This window comes from Falco cherrug, chromosome Z (assembly GCF_023634085.1).
Source record: "Falco cherrug isolate bFalChe1 chromosome Z, bFalChe1.pri, whole genome shotgun sequence".
In the NCBI taxonomy this organism is placed as follows: Eukaryota; Metazoa; Chordata; class Aves; order Falconiformes; family Falconidae; genus Falco; species Falco cherrug.
This window is the reverse complement of record NC_073720.1, coordinates 82,571,707-82,597,195: the sequence shown is the minus strand read 5'-3', so window position 1 is coordinate 82,597,195 and position 25,489 is coordinate 82,571,707.

The following is a 25,489-nucleotide window of genomic DNA, read 5'->3' as shown; positions in this document are numbered from 1 at the left end:
TGTTTATTGACTGTCAAAGCTTTTAAATGTCTGCTTCATTCCTAATCAGACAGTTGGCTGGTGCAGCTCCAGCATCCCAATCCATGCAATTCAGTGTGGTCAAATGAGTCAACCGACATGTTTCATCCCAAATACTAAGGCTTTTGGTGTCTTCCATTACTGAAAGACTTCTTGGTTAATTATTGTGGACAACTATTTGCCTGTTACAGTTTATTCCTTGTTAGAAATAACTTCTTGTTTCTCACCCACATAAGATTACTTTTCAGACTTGCAGTAATATGAACTTTGCAACAGTAATAAAATAATATTTGTAAAAACCATAATTTCCATGCCTGTCAAAAAAGTTTCTCTTCCTCCTACCCTGATACGTCAGTGCCTTGAGCTCCATCCAGCTTTATTCAGGCAATGTTTTGCAGAGACAGCCGGTGTCTCAGATCTTCCTGTTCATGTTTCCCTTGGGTGCCAGGCCCTTATGTATGTGTACGCATGAGAATCACATCAGATACATTGGTCAATTGTAAACCAACATTTCACCAATGCAATGTTTGATCAAAGGATTTACAGAAAGAAATACAGTAGCCTTCATTCTTGATATCCTGACTAATTCATCTAGGCCCTGTAAAATCCAAATCAGTGTTTTTCAGTTCTTCAAAACCTAGTATTCGTTTTAAACTTCCTGGATGCTAGTCAGCTTAGAAGATCAAATTGACTGGATCCTGGTTGGCACATTAAGTAACCCAGGCAACAGCCGTTAGACCAAACCATGCTCAGTCAGTTTCTTGAAGAAATTGAACTAGCAATTGCTTTCCCACACCAACTCACCCCCCCACCCCCCACCCCCCAACTTTGTATAGTTCTGTTATGAATTAGTGATAACTTAAAATCTAGAGGTATCCCAAAACTGAAACCCAAAGTGGAAGTATAATGTTGGTTTTCTTGTTTACCTGGATTACACTCATTAACCTTGGAGTATGGGTTTTCATTAGCAACCCTGCTAAACCAGTCACTGCTTTTATAATTGTTTAAGGTACATATGAAGCTTCTGTGTAACTGTTCATGAAGATGTTTTTTGGAACTGCTCAGGACTTTACTGTGTGCAGAGGGTTCACAAACATCTCCTCACCTTACTCAGGCATTTTCTGCCAGTCATTGTAAAAACGTTTTGACACTTCCATGCTTACCCAGAAACTACCAGTAGAACAGGTTGCCTTGTGTTATGTTTTACTTAAGTAATAATATAGCATGAAATCAGTAACTCATGTCTATTTGTGAATAAAGACCTGTATCCAAGTCATCAGTAAGTATTTGTTGTACTAGCTTATTTGTTGATCTTGTGGTCATTTTAAAAATATTTTAATGGCTTTTATTTGTTATGTTTCTGTTGCATGTGTTTTTTCTTATAAAAACAATCCACCTTGAAAAAAGGAGGTGTTCTTTTTTGTTACTTATGAGCCCAGCATAAATATACACATCCCAAGTTTTAAATCTGGAAGTGAATTGTTCTTTTTCAGTAAAGGCAAACATTTCTATTGGCAATGAACGCTCCACAATTTGTTGCTGCTATAAACTCAGTAGCATATACTCACTAGTCTTATCTTCAGCTACTTCTTATTACCAAGTAGTATGAATCTGAAACCAGAAACTTGTTGCCACAAATAGTAGAATTGTCTCTCTGTAACTAGACTGACAGTTCATTCTTCATTCCTCAACAAGAGGGAAAAAAAAATCCTCCTTTTTTTTATTTAACACTACTGCCACTTTAGCTCACGGTGTCCAGTAGGAAAACAACATAATATGGTTTAAAAATTAATTATGATGTATCAGGACCCTTGAGAGCTACTCATGTTTATGGCTTATAGCACTTAATCTGTTCCTTTTCATGTTCCTTTATTCAATTTGATATCTGAAATTAGAAACTGTACCTGATATTCCTTGTTAGATAATTTTGGATGCAAAATGCCAAGTATTAAGAAATTGCTGAAATATTATATTGTTACTGTTTCATAGATATGCAGCCTACCCAGTTGAGGGCTGGATTACCTGTAAGATTTATGAGTCTTGGGAGCTCTTCTCTGTTTTGATGAAAGTAGAAAGTTATAAAGCTACATGTAAAGGGATGTTTTTAGCTACAATGTTGCACTGCTAGTTATCACATAGTGCTATATTGAACGAGACTATTTTAAAAGAAGACAGTTCCAGCACTACAAGAGGAAACGTAGGAATTACAGGACAGCGCAACACTGGTAAAAGAGTTGCTCTTTTGCTGCATGAGAAAAAAAAAAAAAAAAGAAACTATGAGAATATTCTGGATAGCAGCTTGGGACTGATTCAGTAGGAAGGTAATATCCTTTAAGTATTTTTTTAAAAAGTTTATTTTTATAACAACATTAGTAATACAATTTACAAAATGTTAATTTATTTTATCCTTTGAAAATTGCTCTTTAAAATGTTCATGCAGGTTAAGCCAGTACTAATTACCCAGTACTTCAGTTTCATTTTTCTACCAGGCATTTTACTTAGCTGTTCATCAGGTTCAATGGGTTCCACAATAAAAAAACCCCAACCAACCAACCAAAAAACACCACATAATTTTAAGCACATTAGGAATGTATAAAATTATTTGTGATCATCTTAATCGTTGCCATAAAATACTATGTGGTAGCATTTTCTGTTCATATCACAGCATTTACCAGATGAGCAGAATGGGGGCATTTTGTTGCCTTCTACATTCTCTAATGACGAGTGCTCTATACAGCTTTGACATTTTCAGCGTGCACAAGTACTACAGGATGCCCTCTGCCACCACCTTTCCTCCTCAGCTACTTGCAGCCAGCTAACCTGTAGGGAAACCATAGAAAGGCTTAACCAATTAAAGTACAGAATACTGAAAAGGTCAAAGTAATACAAAACTCTGCGGTACATAGAATATATCTGGTGCTTCATAGATGGTTCTAGCTGTAGATAAGGGGACAAGAAATGAGATTAAATCACATTTAAGTTCAACCAATAAAAGAATCAGATTTCTTGCTAAATTTTCTTTTTTAATTTGATACAGGAAGAGCACCTTGTGACTTCTGGGCATACAAGACCAAGAGCATTTTAGACGTGATCAGAATGTGCATTTGGAATAAAATCTTGTTCATGTGGGTAAAATTCCCATTGATTTAAATGTCTCCAGGTTTTATGGCCTGCAGAGACATTTTCTGTCAGCTAGATCATTTTAACTAGATGGACAAAAAATCACAGAGTAAGAAATATCTCTTTCTGCCGTTGACAGTAACCTACCAGAATTCTGGAGCTGTGAAGAAGTGTCATGTTCCAAAGTTAATTCCTGCTTTAACAACACCAGAGCATTACAACTTGGTCTGTAAATACATGTGACTGGTGTCTGGTAGAATTTCCTGAATAATCCATCAAACCATAATTTTACCACTTACATTTTGCAGCCAGAGATGCTGGTTTACAGCTCTCAACTGATGCATTTTTCCTATGGCATGGTTGTTGCAACAAGGGACTCATCTGGTCTTTGCTATACTATCATGAATCTTAAATAGCTGTCTTGACTGCTTTGAATTAGTCTTTCACTTTGAGCAAGTGACCTCTTTTGTGGGTGGAAAAATATTTTTTTTTCTTCCTTCTCTGATTGGTTCATCATCTTTCCTGGCTGATGATTCTCTGATTCGTGACAAAGTAGTAGGTAGTTCCAGAAACTTATTAAGGAGGTGCATCTGATAAGAACAGATATACTTCTTCTTCTAAACTACTATACTTCTAAAAAGAAATATCAGTGTGTTGTCATTCGTAACATTCTTGTATACCAGAGTATTATTTTTAGCTTCATTTATCATTATTTTAGAGTAGTTAAACACAGGTATAGTCTAGACACAGAACTGCCTATGGGTTTCCAACTCCCCTGCAGATTAAGGGTGTATATTTTTATGTATTTAAACTGTCCAGTGAGAGATCAATTTTGGGAAAGGCATGTCTGAAGTTAGGTCTGTTCTCCTTACTCTGCTTGGACAAAGGTTTAGCAGAGAAAGTAGTTGTAATAGAAAGTAAAGACCCTCTAAAGCAGATTAACTCATCTCAGAGGTACTTGTCTGAGGAAGGTCTTCCTAGCTCCAGATTTACCCAATGTCCTTAAGGGCCTGGAAGCACAAAAGGCAAGCCTGACCAGTAAAGACAAGTCTCACCAGTAGAGACCAAGGCAAAGAAACCACTGAGTACCTTAGCCTTTTTATTTTAATAGATTTGTTTCACAGAAAGCTACGCAATACTGAAAAGTACTTGTCCACTCTTTATTTAAATTTTAATTAGTAATCTGAGGATTACAATTCACTTCAATATGTACATTGCCAAGTTCACTCAACTGTACCACACCTGTAACATCTGGAAGTCACTCCGTACATGCTCTGGACCTTCCAGGTGATGTAGATATTACCACAATTAAATTAAATATAACTATCTTCTTTCCATCCCCAATCCAGTGCTTAATATTCATACACTGCCCCTCAATCAAGGAAACAGACTTTTGAAACTTACTGGTGTTAATTAGAGACAATGTTGTGAAACTATATAAATTTGCATAAATCTGTGAATTAATGAAGAGTGCTGCTTTATCTTGACAGTTTTCAAGAGCATTGTTCCTCTGCACTGAAAAGCAGGAATCAGGTATTTTAAACCTAGAGTATACCAACATTTATGAGATTATAAATCTGTAGTAAAACTACAGGTACTTCCTGCTAATCACAATTTTGGATAGTGCATAATTCTTGATGTAAATTCTACTCATGAATTATCTCTAGCAGCAGCAATCTGTATAGAAAAAAAAAAAATCAGGAAAAGCCTATTTTGATGCTGAAATTATTCTGATATCCATACAGCTGCATACACCATATGCACAAATACAGTCATTGTCGTGGAGTTTTCAAATATTTCCTCATCCAGAGAAACCTGTTACTCTACAAATGTCTGCTCTCTTTTACCTGTACTGTTTCTACAATATTTTAAAAACATTAGTAGCAAATCTCATTCACCTGTGATCTGAAATTATGGATCTTTAACACTTTAGAAACTGAATCTTTCGATGTTTGCTTCATTGCGGCGGGCTGTCCCGGCCGCCCCGCGGTGCCCGGCGCTGCCGGCCGCCGGCGCCCCCCGCGCGGTGCCGGGCAGAGCCCCTGTAACCCCCGGCTGGTGGGGCGAGGCCCGGGCAGGGAGAGCGCTCGGCAGTTCCCTCCCGGCACAGCGGGCTCCGCCGGGGGAAGCCGGGGGCCTTTGGGGCCGGCCACAGCAGGGCAGGGCGGGGAGAGATCCCCCCGGCCCTGACACACACCGTGTGCTGCCCTGCCCCGCGGGGCCCTCCCCGGGCGGGGGGCACGGCCTGCCCGGCCCTGGGCTGCCCGCGGGCTGCCCTGCCCGGCCCTGCCCGGCCCTGCCCTGCCCTGCCGGGGGGGCTCTGCTCCGGGCCGGTCCCCCCCGGCCTCCCCCTGCCCGGCCCTGCCCTGCCCTGCCGGGGGGGCTCTGCTCCGGGCCGGTCCCCCCCGGCCTCCCCCTGCCCGGCCCTGCCCGGCCCTGCCCTGCCGGGGGGGCTCTGCTCCGGGCCGGTCCCCCCCGGCCTCCCCCTGCCCGGCCCGGGGGCTGCAGGGCCGCTGCTCTCAGGCAGGCTCTCTGCTCTCTCCCGCAGCTCCGTGGGCCATTTCCCCCCCTCCTCGGCCGCGCTGCCCCCCAGGGGCTCCCGCCGGGGCTGCTGGGCCGGGCCGTGGCCAGCGCCGGGCCCGTCTGGCAGCCGGCGGCCACCGGGCCCCGTTGGACGTGGGCGGATCTTGCAGCAGTTCCTCACAGAAGCCACCCCTGTAACCCCCCACTGCCTAAACCTTGCCATGCAAACCTGGTACTTATACCAAGTTCTGTGGGTTGAAGCATACAAAATCAGTTATTTTAAATAGAAAAGTCCTCTTAGTCACATTACCATAAAGCATTAGGTTACCGTTTTCCTCCTAGGATAAATGTGTATTTATTTATTTATTTACTGGGGTGGGGGAACTGCTAAGAAGTCTATTTCACAGAAATAAATATTTTGTTTGCAGGTACACTGTAACAGTTCTTGTGCCAAAACAAAGTCGTGAAATATTTACATTTTATCAGGTGAGGTTAGATATATCCTGTGGTTGGCCTTTAATTTATCCTACTGAAAGTTTGGAATGGTATTTGCTCAGACTGAGATCTTTCCCACATATTTTTCTTGCTCTCTCTTCTGCACCTTGGTGGATTGAATAATCACAGTTTTGATGCATCTGTTTTAAGTGTGTACATTCTAGTGCTTGACTGAGCAGTAAATGCAGCCATCACTCACATAATCTGTGAGAGGGCTTCCGCAGCTGAATTTCTGGTATAGGCCATGGATCAAAACTTACAAATTCGAAGCATAAAAATGGTGAGAGAGTGTAAATGGTTTGCATTTGTTTTAAACAAACTGTATTAACCTGTAGGCTGCACTGTAATGTTACTGAAGTCCCTCAATTATAATCATTTGCTGGCTAAAATGAAAAGTTCTGGCAGCTAAAGAATGCGGATCAGATTGCAGTAAATACAAGATGTGGAAGTCTATTGGCGTGACTGAAATGAGTCTGTCAGCTCATTTTGTCTTTAAATGCTGTTGCTCATCAGATTTTTTAATACTGTAAAAAATCAGTGAGGTTTGTGCTTTAAGAATTCCATCATATAAAATCCTACAAGGTCATGAAATTTCAGAAGCATTTATAGACAAAATGCTGTCACTTCTATCAACTTAAACTTTTATCAGTGTGGCTCTGACAATGGTACAGTGGTTGGTGCCAATTACATATCAAACATTTTTTATCATTAATTTCTTCATTAGCATTCCTAGGAGATTGTGTCCTACTCAACAGAAGTCATTGTACAAAATCTACAAAACCATATGTTTGCTAAGATTTCAACGTAAAAATGATATTTTTCTATTTAAAAAAAACTGCATAAAATAAGTTTCCATAAATTTGTAAAATATGTTTAATATTTCAGGGAAAAAAGTTAAGGTATGCTGTGTTTCTTTATTCTCCCTCTTTTTATCCAGTAGTTTATCAACCAAATATTCATAGCTGACTTGAGTTCTTCTCTTGTCATTAAGACATGAACTCAGCACTTACACATCATTCCCAAAATTTAAACCACAGTTTGAACCTTATCTGTGTTCAAGAGATTTGGGAGAAATGAACTGGAGGGTCTCTCTTTAAGTTACTTGGTTTTTAAATAATTACTTTATTTATCAAGAAAGTAGGTCTTAAGGCATCGGAAAGGATCAAATTACTAATTTTCCATATCTTTTCTATGTTTGACCTTATATATGAGCGTACTGTGGGTGTGTGAATCTTATTAGCACTGAAAACCAGCAAATATTGTAAAGAATTACTCTACTCACCAGTGAAGATCTTGAAAGACGTTTGCTGACTACGTACTGAATGCTTGATATATAGGGCTATTACAAGTCAAGTGAAGCACATGGCTGGGAAAAGGCAGCACAGATTCACCAAGGGCAAATCGTGGTTGGCAAACACGATCGCCTTCTACAACATAGTAACTGGCTCGGCTGAGGTTGGGTGAGTGATGGACATTACCTGGAGGTTTCTCCAAGGCTTTCAATACGGTTTCCTGCAGCCTCCTCCTACAGAAAATGTTGCGTTATGGTCTAGATAGACAAGTGGTCCATGTGGTGGGTGGGGAGCTGGCTGACAGACTGCACCCAGAGGCTGGTGGCAAATAGGTCCTTTTCAACCTGGCAACCTGTCACAAGTGGGGTCCCCCAGGGATCACTGTCAGCCCCAACGCTGCTTAATACCTTCATAAGTGATCTGGATGATGGGATCAAATGTACCCTGATGAAGTTTGCCAATGATACCAAACTGAGCAAGGAAGTGGACACTTTGGACGGGAAAGCCACCCTGCAGGAAGACCTAGACAGGCTGGGCTAACAAGAATGTTATGAAGTTCCACAAGGAACAAGTGTATGGTCTTGCGCCTGGGAAGACATAATCCAGGAGTGCAGCACAGGCTGGGATCTGCCTGCTGGGGAGCAGCTCTGTGGAAAGGGCCCTGGGGTCCCTGGTGGACAGCAAGCCCGATATGAGTGGTCAGTGTGCTGCTGTGGCAAAGCAAGCCAACAGGGTGCTGGGCTGCATCAACAAGGGCACCGCCGGCAGAGATGAAGGAGCCATTATCCCACTCCCCTTAGCGCTTGTCGGGCCACACCTGGAATGCTGTGTTCAGTTTTGGTCCCTGCTATGCAAAAAAGATGTGGACAGGCTGGAAAGGTTCCGGAGAAGGGCCACAAAAATGACCAGAGGACTGGGAAGCCTGCCACCTGTGGAAAGGCCTCTGAGAGAGCTGGGTTTGTTCTGCCTTGGAAAAGAAGGCTTAGGGGAGACCTTACCACCATGTTCCAGTATTTACAGGGTGACTACAAAGAAGATGGAGACTCCCTTTTCAAAAGGAGACACATGGAAAAGACAAGGAGTGATGGGTACAAGTTACTCCAGGGGAGAACCCAATTGGACACAAGGAGAAAATGTTTCCCAATGAGAACAATTAGCCATTGCAATGATCTCCCTGTGGCAGTGGTGGGTTCCTCAGCACTGCACAGTTTTAAGATGTGGCTTGACCGGGTGCTGGGCCATCTTCTCTAGGCTGTGTTTTTGTCAAGAAAGGTTGGACTGGATTATTGTTGAGGTCCTTTCTAATCTGGCATTCCATGATTTTATGAATCTTCTGTTTCCTCAGTAACTTTTCACTCTTTTTTTTCTTTCCTCTTTGTTAGCCACAGACGAGGCAAGGTATTCTTGCAGTTCTTATCTTCCATCTCATCCTTTTAATTTAGACTGTAATGGCTTACATAGGATATTTTCCAAACTTCACGGTCATAAATGACTAATTAAATAAAACTAATCATGCTTAGATTAAACATCCAACTTAAAATTTCACATTTCTTTGCCTTCTTGAGACGTGACCACCGTACCTTCTCCTACTCCTCCCTGCTGCTTATGCATCACTTGTTATTTTGTGGGTCAGTATGTAGACCAGTCAACATTATCTGACATTCCACTGGATTTTTACTTAAAGTCTTCCTTATTTACATGTATGTTTTGTGATGTCTGTGTTGTCTTGATCCTGCTGTGTTCACCTATGTTCTGTAACATGTTGAAAACCAATTTGTGCAATTTTTCCTTATTACTGGCTTCTATTGAAATACAGATTTTCAGGATTTCTAGCACCAGGTAGTTCCAGAATTCCTGTATGCTTCACGTTCCTGTGATTTATGTTATTCCATGTCTGTACTACTATGAAGAGATTACATTTTCCAGCACAAATAAAAACTTGGGTATGTTAGCCAAGGAAAGATGTAGACAGGTATTTCAGGACTCAGTGCTAGAGCCCCAGGTGATCTTTGTGTACTCCTATAAAGTGATTCTTCAGGGACCTGAACATTTGGAATAATTATGACCAGAAGTTTGTTCGTTTATTTATTTATTTATTTATTTATTTATTTATTTACTTACTTACTTACTTACTTACTTACTTACTTACTTACTTACTTACTTACTTACTTAAAATAGAGTACCTTATGGACCCAGAGCCAGACAGTCTGCCTCTAATCCCATTATTTCAGAAATATTGATTCCATGGTGCCTTCATATAATATAAAGCTCTCAAAGCACTAAAATGGAAGCATAAAAAAGGAGTATATTTGTAGGTGAAGGAAACTAAAGGAGAAAGAGTGTTGAGGATGAATAATATTTTTCTGTATTTTTGTTACCATATTAGACTCCAAGATTTAATGTGTATGTTACTATTAACTGTCCAAAGGTTTCACCTCCCCCTGCTAATGTGTTTCTGTCGTTTATAAGTAGTTTTAGATATTGCTTGTTTGGGCATTATATTTGGACATAAAAGCAAAACCTTAATAGGCTTTTGTAATTGCTTTAGATGTACTTCATTATCATTAGTCACTGCAAGTAGTTTAAACACAGCTTTCAATGAGCTTCATGAAGCTTAAGTCTGTTTTAGTCTTATGTATGTCTTCTGTACACTAAAAATTGATAGTGTTTTGTAATCTAATTTGTATGAATACTCATGAATACTGAGCAACTGTTTTTTCCCTCTGTCACTTCATTTGTGCCATTATGGCTACTGTTTATCAGGTAGTGCTTCATTCGTGAAGGGTATTCTGTCTGCCAATAGTGCAAAAATATTTTAGTATGAAGAATATATATTCAGAGAGGTTGAGGAGACCTTTATGGAGTGAAAAACTCAAGCTAAGACATTTTTATTTTGTATTTCTGAAAACTGGATTGCAAAGAGAAGTTGGAAGACTAAAGACTGTAAAAAGCTTTGGTGTTTGAAAATGAATATAAACTTAAGTAAAAATATTTTCATTTTAAAAGGGATGAACAGGAATAAAAGGAGTTAGGTGAATGATGACACATTTGGGCTATTTATTTCCATTACTTCATTTATTATAACTTAATAATTTTTGTATTCTTAAGTCAGTAATTATACAGCATTAAGCAGTGTTTCTGTAGTCACTTGATATTACCCTGTTTTTCACACTAGTTACATTTCTTTTCAATATAGAATATTTCAAAATCATTATTGTACAATATCTTCATTAATGACATAGACAATGGGACTGAGTGATCTCTCAGAAATTTTGCAGATGACACCAAGCTGAGTGGTACAGTTGGTATGCTTGAGGGAAGGGATACCATCCAGAGAGACCTTGACATGCTGGTAGAGTAGACCCATGTGAGGCTCATGAAGTTTGGCAAGGCCAAGTGCAAGGTCCTGCACCAGGGTCAGGGCAATGCTGGTATCAATACAAGGTGTGGGATGAAGGCATTGAGAGCAGCTCTGTGGGAACAGACTTGGGGAACTGGTGGATGAAAAATTGGACATAATCTGGCAATGTGCACCTCCAGCCCAGAAAGCCAGCCATATACTGGGCTGCATCAATAGAAGTGTGGTTAGCTGGATGAGGGAAGGTAAATCTCCCCTCTGCTTGGCTCTGGTGAGACCCCACCTGGAGTACTGCATCCAGATCTGGGGTCCCCAGTACAAGGCAGACATTGACCTGTTAGTGTGGGTCCAGAAGAGGGCTGTGAGAATGGTCAGAGGATGGAGCACCTCTCCTGTGAAGAAAGCCTGAGTGAGTTAGGGCTGTTCAGGCTGCAGAAGAGAGCACCCTGGGGAAACGTTATGGTGGCCTTTCAATACTTAAAGGGGGCTTATTTTTATGAAGGCCTGTAGTGACAGGACAAATGGCAACGGTTTTAAACTGAAAGACATAGATTTAGAGGGAGCTTAATAAAAGATTTACGAGGAGAGTGGTGAGATACTGGAACAGGTTGGTCAGAGAAGTTATGGAACCTCTACCCCTGGCAGCGTTCAAGGCCAGGTTGAATGCGTGTTGGAGCAACCTGATCTAGAGATGTCCCTGCTTATGACAGGCTGGTTGCACTAGAAGATCTTCAAAGGTCCCTTCCAACCAAAATAATTCTGTAATTCCAAAATGTAATGTCCAAAATAAAGGATTGGACAATGCAGAATATTTTTCTAATATAAAGAAACTGTGGACATGATTTTTGTAAAAAGGAGTATGACAGTTTTGTTCCATTAAGATGTTGGACTAACCCCAGAGTCAGTACTGTGTTAAGACCATAGGTTTCTTAATAGATTTTGAGCTATTTCTATAGGAAAGGAGAGAACTTAATCCTAGAAGGTCATTAAATGTCTTTCTATCTCTGCAAAAGAGGAGTTTTGTCCTTTGGAAAGTAATTTACAAAGTTTTATTTCTGAATCTATTTTAATTCCTTAGTGATTCCACATAGACATACATATGTGTACACACACACACACACACACATGCACACATGTATGCACACGCACACACACACACACACATTTCTTACTCTCCTCATCCTAAGCAACATTCTTGATTGAATCCAAAACCTTTGAACCTCAGTGAAGATATTCTTTTACTTTCAATAATATCCATGTGAAATCTCAGGATGAAATACTATCGTAAAGATTATAAAGAAAAATCTCTTGGTCATACCTTTCTATCTACTGTGCTAGTACTGATTTCCATTCACTGATTGTATTGTTTCTAATTGCCCAGGTATGTATAATCAGTCTTTATTTCTCATATTGCTGATTCACTTGTTTCTGGTTAACTTTGTCCGATAAAAATTGTGCTTATTTTCTAGGTTATGGTTATTAAATGTGACAAAGGGAGCTGGAAAATTTTTCTCTTACACAAGAGCAGACAGAAGCCTAATGTGTTTAAAATTTCATATTTGGGCTAGGGATGTGACAAGTTCTGTGAATTTGAAGATAGGATCCTGGTAAATGGTTTTGACAATGTTGGAGAGAACTAAAAACTCTAAACAACTGAAAAAACCCAACAGTGCTCCTTAGGAATAGTTGGCTTTCCTTTCCTGTTCTTGTTTGTTCCAGTAACTAATGGTTAAGTTTCTTCTTCCCCCTCTCCCTCTTCCCATGTGGTTGATTGTTTCTCTATACCATCCACCATATATTTGGGGCATACTTCAAAAAATTTAAAAACAGCCTTACCTGAAAGATTTGATTCAGATTACAAATGTGACAGACTGGAGTCTGGATCTTCTAGTTGCTCATACCAGCCATGTCTGTATTAGCAAGAAAATGATCTAATGAAAACAGGCTTGCAGAGCAGAGCATTTGGTACAGAGGAACAAATGTTCTGGTTATGCACATCTAGCAGATGTATTTTAACAAGTGCTAGTCTTGTTCTGTAGGCTGGTTGCATTCTGGACAGCATTTCCATGGAGTTTCATCTAAAAGAATTCACACCCTTCAGGACTGCTCTGCAACATGAGCCACAACATGGTCAGTGAATGCTTCAGAAAAGCTAATGCAGATGCACCTTTTGGGAAACTTTCACACCCCCTCTTCTCTGCTTTCTTCATCCCATGAGAAGACCTATTTGCCTTCAGTATGTATTGCAATGGAGAATTTAAATACCATAACCTGCCTCACACAAGGGAAAAATCTCCATTAACAGCTCTAGCAAACCTGGACAATATCGGACAGCCTGCTACACAAGAGCAGCAGCTGTGTTTAGTTTTTATTTTTCTTTTAGCTAATCAATTATTGGACATCAGCTGAAATATTAGCAAAGAAATGTTGTTAGGTATCCGGCTTCAGAGCATTAACTGGTTACCAGGTAAAGATTAAGATGAAATTTCCCTTCCTTATCTGTGTGTGACTATGGAAGTTTGTGCAACATTTTATACCTTCCTTTGCTTTGTTCAGTTTGCCATTAGGGAGATAAAGACATCTTTTGTTCTTTTTAAAATATCTGGGATACTTTTAGTGATTATTATGCAACGTTTGATTATAAGCTCTGACAGCTGGAGAAACCTTTCCACTTTGAATGGAACAGTAATAACAGATTGAGAAATAGACAGATTAAAGTTTTTAGGCATCTAATTTAGGTAACAATACAAAATTGTCAAAAGATCCCAGTCAGCACAAACAATCAGACTTCACATCACGCTGAAATGTAACTCTATTTATCCTTCATTTACCACTAATGTAAAATCAGCCTTGGAAATAATATTGACTGACAGTTCTAGGTAAAAGTGAAATATATTTTGTCTTCTATCAGAAACATCTGAAAGGCTACAGTGAACAGTGGAGACTCATTTACTGATTTGACCTAACTTTACTGACCAGCTTAGATGATTTATTTCTGAGGGTTATGTGTTTTTCCATCTTGTCTTATAACAATAATAATGGCAATACAACAGTTTAACGCACATTATTCCTGACGCTTTCAGTTCTAAAAGACAATTCTACAGCTAGGAAAAAACATTGTTTGTTTCTCATACTTTAAAAATAATTTTGCTCTTTCTTGGTATTCATAAGGATCTTTAGAAACATTGTTCAACTGTTAATTAATGTGCCAAAGAATGATTCACTAGGCTATTTGTAAGAAAAACTGTCCTATTTTGCACTGCTTTTTTTTCTTCAATTTTGTATAAATCAAGGCTTTTAAATCCTAGTTTTGGTGATAGACCAGGTATATTAAACAATGTGTTTCCTGAGCCTCTTCCAAGCCGTGGCAATGGTTAGTATAGCTATGTTTTAAAGGCCAGGAAGATCAAAATCTCCTGTTTTGTAAAGAAGGTGAAAAATGTTAATTTTAGTTAACATCAGCTTGGATTTTCTTTATTGCTTTGAAAAAAAAAATAACAAATATAAATCATATTTTCCTCTGAAATTACAGCTTCATTTATAACTTTCCATTCACATTTGACAAGATTTAAGTAGACATAGCTGGAATATGTAATAGTTTATTAGTCTGTAGTAAAAGGCTTTATCAATAACAATAATTACAAGCTTTAACCAGGAATGTTATAATAAACTATTTGCTATTCTAAAGCTTTATATATATATATATATATATATATATATATATATATATATATATAATTGAAGAGGGTGAAGCTTGCTTCAAAAGTAAAAGTTTTGCTTACTTAATGCTGGAAGGAGCTTGTGAGAAGTAGACATTTCCTGTTAAAGTTCAAGGGTCTTATACTTCATTCACCTTTAAAATTATCAATCTTAAATATGATCTCTGTTTTCCTTAAATAGAATAAGATATGTCTCCAAGATGAGTTCTCAAATAATTACCAGCTTTTAACACCAAAGTAGTGTCCTTTTTTTCTGGGGTGACCTCGTGTTGTCTTTCTTGTATAAATATTTTTTAACTGTAACTTGCGATGTGATAGTATTCTGAAGGTCCTGTTTTAAGAGCACTGCATACATACAATATAAACCTTATTCTTGATGCAGATCCACAGATATTATAATGAATTCTAGAGATTTGTTACAGAAGAGAGAGAAGGAAATGCCATACAAAAGCAGAGGACAGAGCAGATGCAATGCACTCAGGAGGTGTTGGTCCTTCCATCACTGTGGTGCTGAGAAAGCTTTGGCCATGTTGCAGAACAATCCAGATGCACCATGTCATGCAGTCTGTCATGTAGAAGCAAGTTCATCTGCTGTGTTGTAGAAAGGGTGTTGATCCAGCGAAGGAAGGAAGGAAGTGGAAATACTCACAGTCAATGAGATTAGATATACAGGTATGGAGTATCTCATAAAGCAGCTATGGTTTTAAAGAACAGGGGAAGCAATATGTGTATTGGCGGGGCCAGACTGAGCGCCATAGGTACTCACTCTTTATATATTCTTTAGCTCTGGCAATGCCTAATGAAAAAAGATTAACTGACAAAGTTCATACCTATCTGTTTTTTATACCCATTTCAGGCTTGCTTTCCTGTTTCAGCTGAACGGCCATAATTTGCCTCTGATGCGAAAGCCATGTTTCTAAAAAAATGCGGTAAGAAGCTTAAACAAGTGAACATGGTTTCTTAACAGAGATTGTAACTTTAGCCTTAGCTACTGATTAATATGAATTTGCTGCTTCAGAAAACAGCTCACAACCCAGATTTTTTTCTTTGAGAGCACTAAGTTTACTGCTCTGTTTAGTAAGGACTATCACGCTTGTTTATTTTTAAAAATTCAAAATTGTCAGTGTTTCTGACAAATGCATTTCCCTGTTCTTCTGTTGGAAATATCTTCAGAAATTTGTATTCCCAGTCTGAATGTATTCGTGGCTAGTATAGAATCATAGAATTATAGGATCCTTTAGATTGGAAAATAGCTTGAAGATCATCAACTCCAACTGTTAACCCAGGACTGCATACATTTAATCCTGTATGAGCAAAGTTTGGCTTATAAAGCTCTTATTCTGGTCTACATCTGGCCTCCAATGTATTTACAGACTGCAGTCACAGCATTTCTTAACCTTTGTTTTGCTAGTCTAAACAGCCGAGCTGCACTGATCTTTGCTCAAGGCTGTATCCTTTTCCTGGACAACTCCACAAATATTTTATGAAACCTTTCCTGGTTTCAACTTCTTTCTTGAACACTGGTGTCCAGAGTTATTTTCAGCTAAGTCTGACATGGATCTTGTTTGGTGTCATAGATATTTCCCCAGAAGTACCTCTTTTGTTTATGGCAACATCACATTTTGATGTGATATAAATCACTGTTATATCTAAAGCTCACTGCTTTGTAAGGCTGGGGTTAGCAATCCGTCATTCTCCTTTTTACGTCTTTTCATGGTCCTCCTCAATCTCTACAACTGATTCCTCACTGTTTAATAATTTCTACATTAATGTACTGCTGGCTTCATTAGTGATGTTTCATGTGATCCCACACCAACTGGTCTAAGTTTGGAGTGGTTAAATCTATCAGACCCCTTTTGTCTAGAAAATAAGGTCAGCCACCTTGTTGCAGGAGAGAGGGAGAAAGGTCATTATTCTTGAATAAACTAATTATATTATTTTTAATTTTATCTACATTACTACATTTTCTATTCTGCGGTAATTTGATATCTTTATTTTTATATGTATGTACTTTTTTATTTCACTATCCTTACTAGCTTTGCTCCAGATTAAATGCCATCTTCTTTTTTTCTAGACTGAAGCCAATTGCTTATGCACTTTTTATCTGTACTTAAATTATCTATTCTGTCTTACTGCATAGCAGTTGCATTTTTTTTCTTTTTCTTTTTTTCTTCCAGTCTGGGTGAGGAAGTTACTGTGAATCATAAAATACACCTTGAAAAGGTTCCAACTTTGCTTGACTTCTTGAAATTCTTGTTTTGGTATTACATTTCTTGACTTCAAATGATGGCTTTAATTTCCAACCAGCTTCATCTGTTACATGCAAATCTCCGTTTAATACTGAAAATCTACTTGAAATACTTGTGAAATTAGTTCAAAGTGTCTTCTGACATGTTCTTTTTCTCTTTATTATAACAAGACTGCTGACAATGTTAGCACCTTTCCCTTGAAAAATTCTCAGGGAGAACTATTTCAGAAGAATTTATATATGTGCACTAATTATAAATTATTTTCTGAGACTTTACACATTGCAGGGTGATAATGTAGGGACTCAAAGTACAGAGCAAGTTTTTTATGGTTAAAAAGTAATATTTTAATTCTCATCATGGCTTGGGTTTTTTAATAAATCCTATAAAATTTTTATAATACAAAGCCCTATTAAGAACCTTTTAAAACAATGGTGTAACAGCTGTAGGCTTTTTAAAACCTTTGTTAGTGTGTGTTTTTGAATTTATTCTGAATCACATAGTAGTTAAGTTCCAAATTATAAGGAAACCACAGAGTATTAATAACCCTACGCATTCCAGAAAGTCTCCCAGAAATACAGGTGTGCAGTGAACTTTAACAGTTCTATGTGGGACAGAAAACATGGTTTTAGAAATCCAGTATTCTAGTAGGACTCTTTTACATATGGCACAAGACCTTTCTTCATGTTTACAAGAAGGAGAATGGTTTCGCGTTCAAACACTGTAAAAGTGGGCTCTGTCCTGCTACTTCTGAGTTACATTTGTCAACTGTTATCATGAGTTTCATGCTCTTTGCTTTGTTTCTTCTAAACTGGTTGCCCCAGGTCTGGTTTGTAATAGCAGTTACAAGCTTCTTCATTCAAAATTAACTAAAACATTAGACCTGTGCTTTGAACATACAAAGTTCTGCTTGCCTTCAAAACACAGCTTCAGTTTCACAGTGAGTAATGAGGCCATTTTTTGACTGAGATGATGAGAATATGAAATGTTAAAAAAATAGTTATTACACAGGACCGTTTATTCTGTGCATTACATGAAACAGGGACACGGCTGAAAAAAAAAAGTAATATATTGTCCTGGTTTCAGCTGGAATAGAGTAATGTTTGTACTGTCAAGGACTTTTTGGTTTCTCAGGCCCTGCCAGCCAGAGGGCTGGGAGGGCAGGGGAAACTGGGAGTGGACACAGCCAGGACAGCTGACCCCAACTAGCCAAAGGGATATTCCATACCATACGATGTCATGCTGAGTATATATAAAATGGGGGAAGAGGAAGGAGCGGGGGACATTCAGCATTATGGTGTTTGCCTTCTCAAGTCACTGTTGCATGTGATGGAGCCCTGCTGTCCTGAAGATGGCTGAACGCCTGCCTACTGATGGGAAGTGGTGAAAGAATTCCTGGTCTTGCTTTGCTTCCATACACAGCTTTTGCTTTACCTATTAAATTGTTTTTATCTCAGCCTATGAGTTTCCTCACTTTTACTGTACTGATCCTCTCTCCCATCCCATTGTGGGGAGAGTGAGCGAGTGGCTGTGTGAGGCTTGGTTGCTGGCCAGGTTAAACAACATATACCCATATAATTTAAAACTGCATCAGAACATATATGTACTAGAGCAGCCAAGTTCGACTGTTCTCACTCCTGTTGTATCGTAATGAATCATAGAATTGCAGAACGTTTTGCGTTAGAAGGGACCTTTAAAGACCATCTATTCCAATCCCCCTGCCATGGGCAGGGACACCCCCCCCCCCCAGCCCAGGCTGCTCCCAGCCCCGTCCAGCCTGGCCTTGAGCCCTGCCAGGGCTGGGGCACCCACAGCTGCTCTGGGCAGCCTGGGCCAGTCTCACCACCCTCACAGGGGAGAATTTCTTCCTAATATCCAATCTACATCTACCCATTTTCAGTTTAAAACAGTTGCCCTTTGTCCTGTCACTACAGGCCCTGTTAAAAAGTCTCTCCCCATCTTTCTCGTAAGCTCCCCTTAAGTTGAAAGATCACAGTAACATCTTCCCAGAGCCTTTTCCAGTCTGAACAATCCCAGCTCTCTCAGCCTTTCTTCATAGGAGAGGTGTTCCACCCTCTGACCATTCTTGTGGCTCTCCTCTGGACCCACCCTAACAGGTCAGTGTCTGCCTTGTGCTGGGGACCCAAGGGATGGATGTAGTGCTCCAGGTGGGGTCTTGGCTTTTTTCCAAGCACACTGTGGCTGTTTAACTTGACTTCCCTTTAAAATGCTAAATTTTTAATAGATTTTCATTAATATTCTTCAACAATATGAATAGAAATATATTTTAATATGAGAGTTGTTTGCATTTTATAAGGTAGTATCATGTTATTTACGAAACTGTAAGAAACAAATGAATACTTAAGTATATAATAAATCTTACACTGACCATATCAACTAGCACATTTTTCATACCAAGTAAAAGTCTGTGTTTCATGCCACACCCCAGCAACTTTACTAATGAACTATAGATTATTGCCAAGATTATTTTTCTTTAATGCTGACTTGTTATCTGAAAATATTTTTTCTGCAAATGCAAATGAGACAGAAAGATACCTTCTCCTTCTCCTGAGGTTCAGTTCCCTGGAACAACAGGGATTTATGTAACGGGCATTTTCAAAAGATGGGACAGAACTTCTTTTCCACAAACCACCACATTTTATGGGCAATAGTTCCCAACAGATGTCAGACCTTTATGGAGGGTTACCATATGACCATCTCGATGTCCATGCTACCTCCTGGGTGTATCGTAATATGTAATATTCAGGGACATCACAAACTGCTCAAACGTCACTGTATCAGTGAGCAGTCTAATGGCCACTGCATGTCCCTGTCTGCTGTAGAACAAGATTTCTGGTAGCTTTCTGGATTTGTTCAGCTCATCCTTGAGGTATCTGTGCCTTTTAAGAGAGAGACGGAGTTCAAATATAGTTGGGAAGGTGGCTTGATAATGTTGTTTGTTGATTCACCTTTCATTCTGTCCAGTTGCAATAGATACAAGTGAGTGACTCACCTTGTGACTATTTGCCAATTCTTTCTTTATTTGGCTGTCCAAGGATGGACTTTTCTAGGGAATGACAGACCCATTATCTGTTACTTTGTTGCCAACTTTGTTGCTGGCAGCTGATTCTTCTATTCACTGAAAAATATTTTTTTCAGGAGTATATCACTTACAGACTATGTCTTCTGGGGATTTGAATCTGCAATGGAGTAAGGAAAAGAGTAAGATAGTACAACCATGATCTAACAGAAATGTGAATGAAGTTCGTGATCTCTGATAGTACCCTCAAATCATCACGCTGACGTTTAAGAAAGATGGGCTGTTTTCATGTAATGAATTAATGGGTTGGGTTGTTTTAGCTAGCTGTAAACAACCATTAAAAAAGGAGCCATTTTGCAGTGCCTTACTCACGATATGCCTTTCGTCACACTGTGGAAACAAATGCTACTGGTGTAAATACTGTATTATTCAGGACCATAAATTATTAAAATAAAGTGCTATGGCAGTTAAAACACAACTTCCCTTTTAGAGCTGGATGAAATTTTAACTACTGAGAAGTTAGTTTCCCTTAATAGTATGAACTCGTGTTTACACAAGTTAAGTCTTAAAGACTATTCCTGTCAGCTGCCTCTAGTGAGAAATATCACAAGTTGTGTAGCTGATTGGGAGCTTTCTTCTTTTCGTAGAAATGTATATCTGCTGTAACGTATGATGAGTGATGATAATTAAATCAGCCTGAAAGGGGGACAGGTTGAGTGACAAACACTTTATATCTTTTGTCTTTAGAGTTGAGTAGTCTTCTGCATACAGTTGTGAAAAATAGTTTATGTCTAAAACAAAACTCCACTTTTGAATGAATACTTAAATCTTCTGCTTATCTTTAACATTTCATTACCATGCAAGACCTGTAAAGCATTGATTTTTTTGCTAGAGGTTTGAACAACTGGCAGAAACACCACAGGTCCTGTTCATTTCAGTTTTACAGAGGAGAATAAAATGTATTCTCCCCAGTGTCTCTGTGTAAAATGTATAATTTCCTTAATGTCTATTTTTTTTTACTGTATTGCTATGTGTGCTGTACAGACTATTTTTTCATGTAATTCCTCAAAACAAAAAATATTATTCTGAATACATTTTTCTACTGCTTGGTATTGCAGGGGAAAACAAATATTGTCCGTTTCTCAACATTATTCCATTCAAGAGCAAGTGATGTAGTTTTTGCTTTCCCTTTTGAAATCTAATTTTAAATTCATACCAGTTTTATAATAGTATTTTAAATGCTTTTTTTATTGATTTTTTTTCAGTGTGCCTAGCTAAGCTCTCTTACAGTGAAACTGAGAAAGATTAATATTTTGACAGATTTTTCCTTAATTTTTTTCAAAGATTTAGTAATTTTTACAAATCAGACGATGCAAGAACAGAACCTTTCCTTCCATGAACAAAGTGATTATTAATTAGAAATTTGGCTACCTCCTTTTACTTTTGAAGTCCCTGAATGTATACTTGCATACGCATTGAGTGTCTACACCATTTAATCTTTGTTTTGGGTTTAGTTTATATTTACATACAAGTGCGATACTTATAGCTATTCAGAAGGTTTGCTCTGGCTGAAACTGGTAAGATTTCACACTCTGCTTTGGGATCACGGTGAGGATGTATGTGCATGGCGATGATTATAACAGCACAAAGGTGAGTGGCCCTTACAATAGAAAACTGGGATTCTTGTCTCTACCATGCGAGTCCTTAAGTGGAACATCAGCAGGAATAACACGGAGCAGGTCAGCTTGGCATGTCTGATACCGTACAGTCTTACCTTTTCCACAAGGATGCAGAAGTCTAAGACTTCACAACCAAAACATGAATGGAAACTTCCACCACAGTTAAGTGTCTAGGTACTAAGCTCTCTACTATTTTTACTTGGGAGCTTTGTTTTTTTGATTAGAAGTCCCACCTTTTCAAAACGTTTTACTCTGTTCAATCATGAGCTGAAATTTTCCTGTGGAAAAACTGAAGTCTGAAAATTCCTGACCAGCTGTTACACTAAATCTGTTTAGCCCAGAGCACAGAATATTTTGAATTGTGTCAGGATTTAGACAACATATCCTTTAAAGCTATGGTGAGCAAATAAACTCTTTTGCTGACAAAGGTAAGATAAATGCTTTCAGAAACACTGTTCTTGTTATTCATATGCATTTTAGCAATGATTTCTCTGAAGTAAGTGAATTGGGAAATAGCAACAGGATCCGTGTTCAGGGAATATGTGGCTGGATTCTAGACAGGTAGATGATATCTATCATACCCTGGTGCATGTGTGTACAAGCACATTAGGAAATAACTGTACAGGAAGAATAATATTGACTCATACGGCTCATCTAGGAGCAGCAGCAGAAATGATGACAATGATGATCTGTGCCAAATGAAGTACTTCATTCACATGGTACACGACCAGACTGTGTGGTAGAAGTGTTTCCATATTCTCACTCTAACCTAGGCTGTGTAGTGATGTCATGGAGGCCAAACGCAGCTTGCGCTTAGGCCCTTACCCTCAATATTTCAAGTCATTCCAGTTTCTCTAGGTTTGGTTGAATGTCTGTCCTTTTCATGAGTGCCTAACTAACTTGCATTTTTAAATGCACCTAATTCTGCCACTCCCTAACAAAACAAAGAATAATTTTTAATTTTATATTGTGATAAAGAATAGAAACTCAGACTGGCTGATCCAAATAAATCTGTATCCATACACCACTGACATCCATGTGAGTTACTCCCTCTGAACAGAGATAAATGCTGCACATAAAATATATTTAGATATGTTTATTACAGACAAGTACCTAACAGGATTTTAGAAAAAGGTTAATTGCAGCAGGAATCAGAAAAGGAGTTTAAACTAAAGATTTTGTGCCTTATAACCCACTTAACACTTCCTAAGAAGTTCATTTCAAAGGAGCAAATTGAATTCAGACTACCCCAATGCTAGAATAATGGCCTAATCACTATCTATTTTTCCCTAACTGTACTGTGTTATTTTTGAACTATTAAATATGTAATTTATTGAACAATGAAGACATATGTATAGTGGTTTCATTAGTTAAGATATCTTCAAAAAATATTTTTTTAGACAGTGAACCAAGCCCATATTATAGGGGTTTTTTTTCTGCTTCAAGTTTAATAAGCCATTGCTTATTTTTCAGTTATGGTTTTATCCAGTTTCTTAATTTATTGCTTTAAAATTACATTTCAAAGCTCTCAGGGAAAATTCCACATCTCTGGACTATTACAGATTATGAGGACTAATTGCTAAGGGTGCATATTAGAGTTATATAACTGTGTGTAAGTGACAAACCTGAATTCCCACCGTAAGATTAGTCTCAGTTTATGGCCAGATGATGGAAAAGCATGTTTATCCAGAAAGGTGTAGATAGATGTGAGCTTGTGTGGAAAAGGAAAAGAGTTAGAAAGATGCCAAGAGTCAAGTGCTAGTCTTTGAGACACAACAGTGTGCCATATGGCTCCCAGACAGCATTTGGCTGGTGCCTTGTCAAATCTGAGTGTGGGCAGAAGATCTTCAATCATACTGCAGCTCATAGACATGTCCTTTGCATTTCTGTGATTCTGTTCTTTTTTATGTGACAAGTGCATAACCTATGCTAACTATATCCATCCAAACATTAAACAGCTTGTTTTGAGAACATGTAGTTTTACAGCAATTTCTTTTTAATCTACAAGTCTGTAAACTTTTTTCATGATTCTTGGTAGAGATGCCAACTTCTGCAATATCTGATGTTAAATAACTTGTGTCTCAGTGTTTCAGAATCCAGCCATCTTTTTATTTTTTTCTTAGATGCTAGAGCAGAATGCTGCTATTCTTTCTATCTGGAGTTGGGAACTTCAAGGGCAATAGACATTAGCTAATTAACTGTGGCTGTCTTGCTGGGATTGCCGATATTGAGGTAATACCTCAGCACAACTTTAACATACACGAATAAGACTTGGCAAGTACCTCTAACAAGCTGGAAGAGGGTTAAGGAAACTAGCAGGAAAGAGTACAGAAAGACCTAAGCTACGATCTGAAGGTTGAAAGCAATAATCATTATTATAACCTTGTAAACTAACCTTATAAACATTAAGATCTTACAAAAAACATTAAACATCATATCTTTATAATTTACAAGAATTTCATCTATGTATACATTGTCTGACTTGCTAAATTCTATGTTTTACAGAACATGGGAAGGTGTTACTTTCCCACCTTTACCTCATTCTAAAAGTACTAGGATATTATGAGATTGATGTTTTGGTTCAAGATGGACCTTTCTCTGTGCTTGAAGAAAAAGAAAGAGAGTAGTTGGTGACCAAGACTAATTTTCAATTCCTCTCAAAAAGAAATATTGCTTAATACTGTTCTGAAACCCTGGTGGTAGTGGACTAGAAGTAGTTATGGCTTTGCTTGCTGTAGGGTATTTTTTTTTCTGATGAGTACAAAGGCATCCACTAACACAATACAGAATCGGCAGAGTCAGGAGGAGGAAGTTATCTCTAGAACAGTTACGGAAAGTACGTATAGCTGGAGGGGACTAAGTCTCAGAAAATAATTCAGAAATTCCACTTTGAATATGGAAGACAGACCAGGACTGACATGGTAAATTTATGACATTAACTTCTTAAAGAAAATAAAAAAAAGAACACGCAATGAATGGAAATTTTTAAGCAGTAAGAAGGTATATTGTCATTAAGTAAACTAATTCAAAGTATATCAATTCTAACATGTATCTTTAGCCACACAAAACTCTGCAAATAATATACTGAGTTCCCTTGCTTTTCTAGTCATATAATAGTGTTCATCCTAGGGACAAAAAAGAAAAAAAAAATAAAAAGCCTTATCAAAAAATGCATTTTAAAAAACCTCTAACTTTTAATTAAAACTATAAAGTTATGGTATAATCATATAAAAAAATCTTAAGCAAAGGATGTAAATGCATACAAAATGATCAATGTAATGAGTGATACGGAATCAATGACTGGTGTAAAAGTGAAATCAAAAGCAGATTAAATTTTGACAAAAGACTTTATCAGGCACTTGAATCATACTTGTTAATAGGCAAGCACAATCAATAATAGGTATGAAATTCAATACAAATTTAATACTCCATTATTCTCTAACTAGAGGCGATGTTGTACCTGAAATTTCAACTATGAAATGCTGGTCATTCTTTTTTTTTCCTTTCTGCATGCACATGAGCCCACAGAGAGTACAATTCTCCCCCCTAACTGTTTTCACCAAAGTTAATAAAATAAAAATCACATAGACTAGAAAAAATTCATTTCACACAGGAATAGTTGGAATCATAGTAATCATCTGTAATTCTGTATTTTAAAAGCCTGAAAGTTGTTACCAGTAAGATTATGATAAGTGGTCCAGTTTTGTTACTCACCTGCACGGATCTCCTACTTTTGTTATCTCAGGTATACAGGTCCAAAATTAAAATAAAGCAGTTAACAGAGGAAAATAAACTAATAAGAAAGTTGCAGACTTAGTAGCACTCTATTTTATTCATGATGCTTTAATACATTTTCAAACAATCAAGAAAAGAAACCAAACTTACATTGTACAGAAAAAGAGAAACTGACCTGAAAGTAGTGACAGAATTTAGCGTCATCAGTACAATTTGTAATTGCAAGACTGCATCTGGTCATGGTTTTGCCTTTTTCAAAGCTTG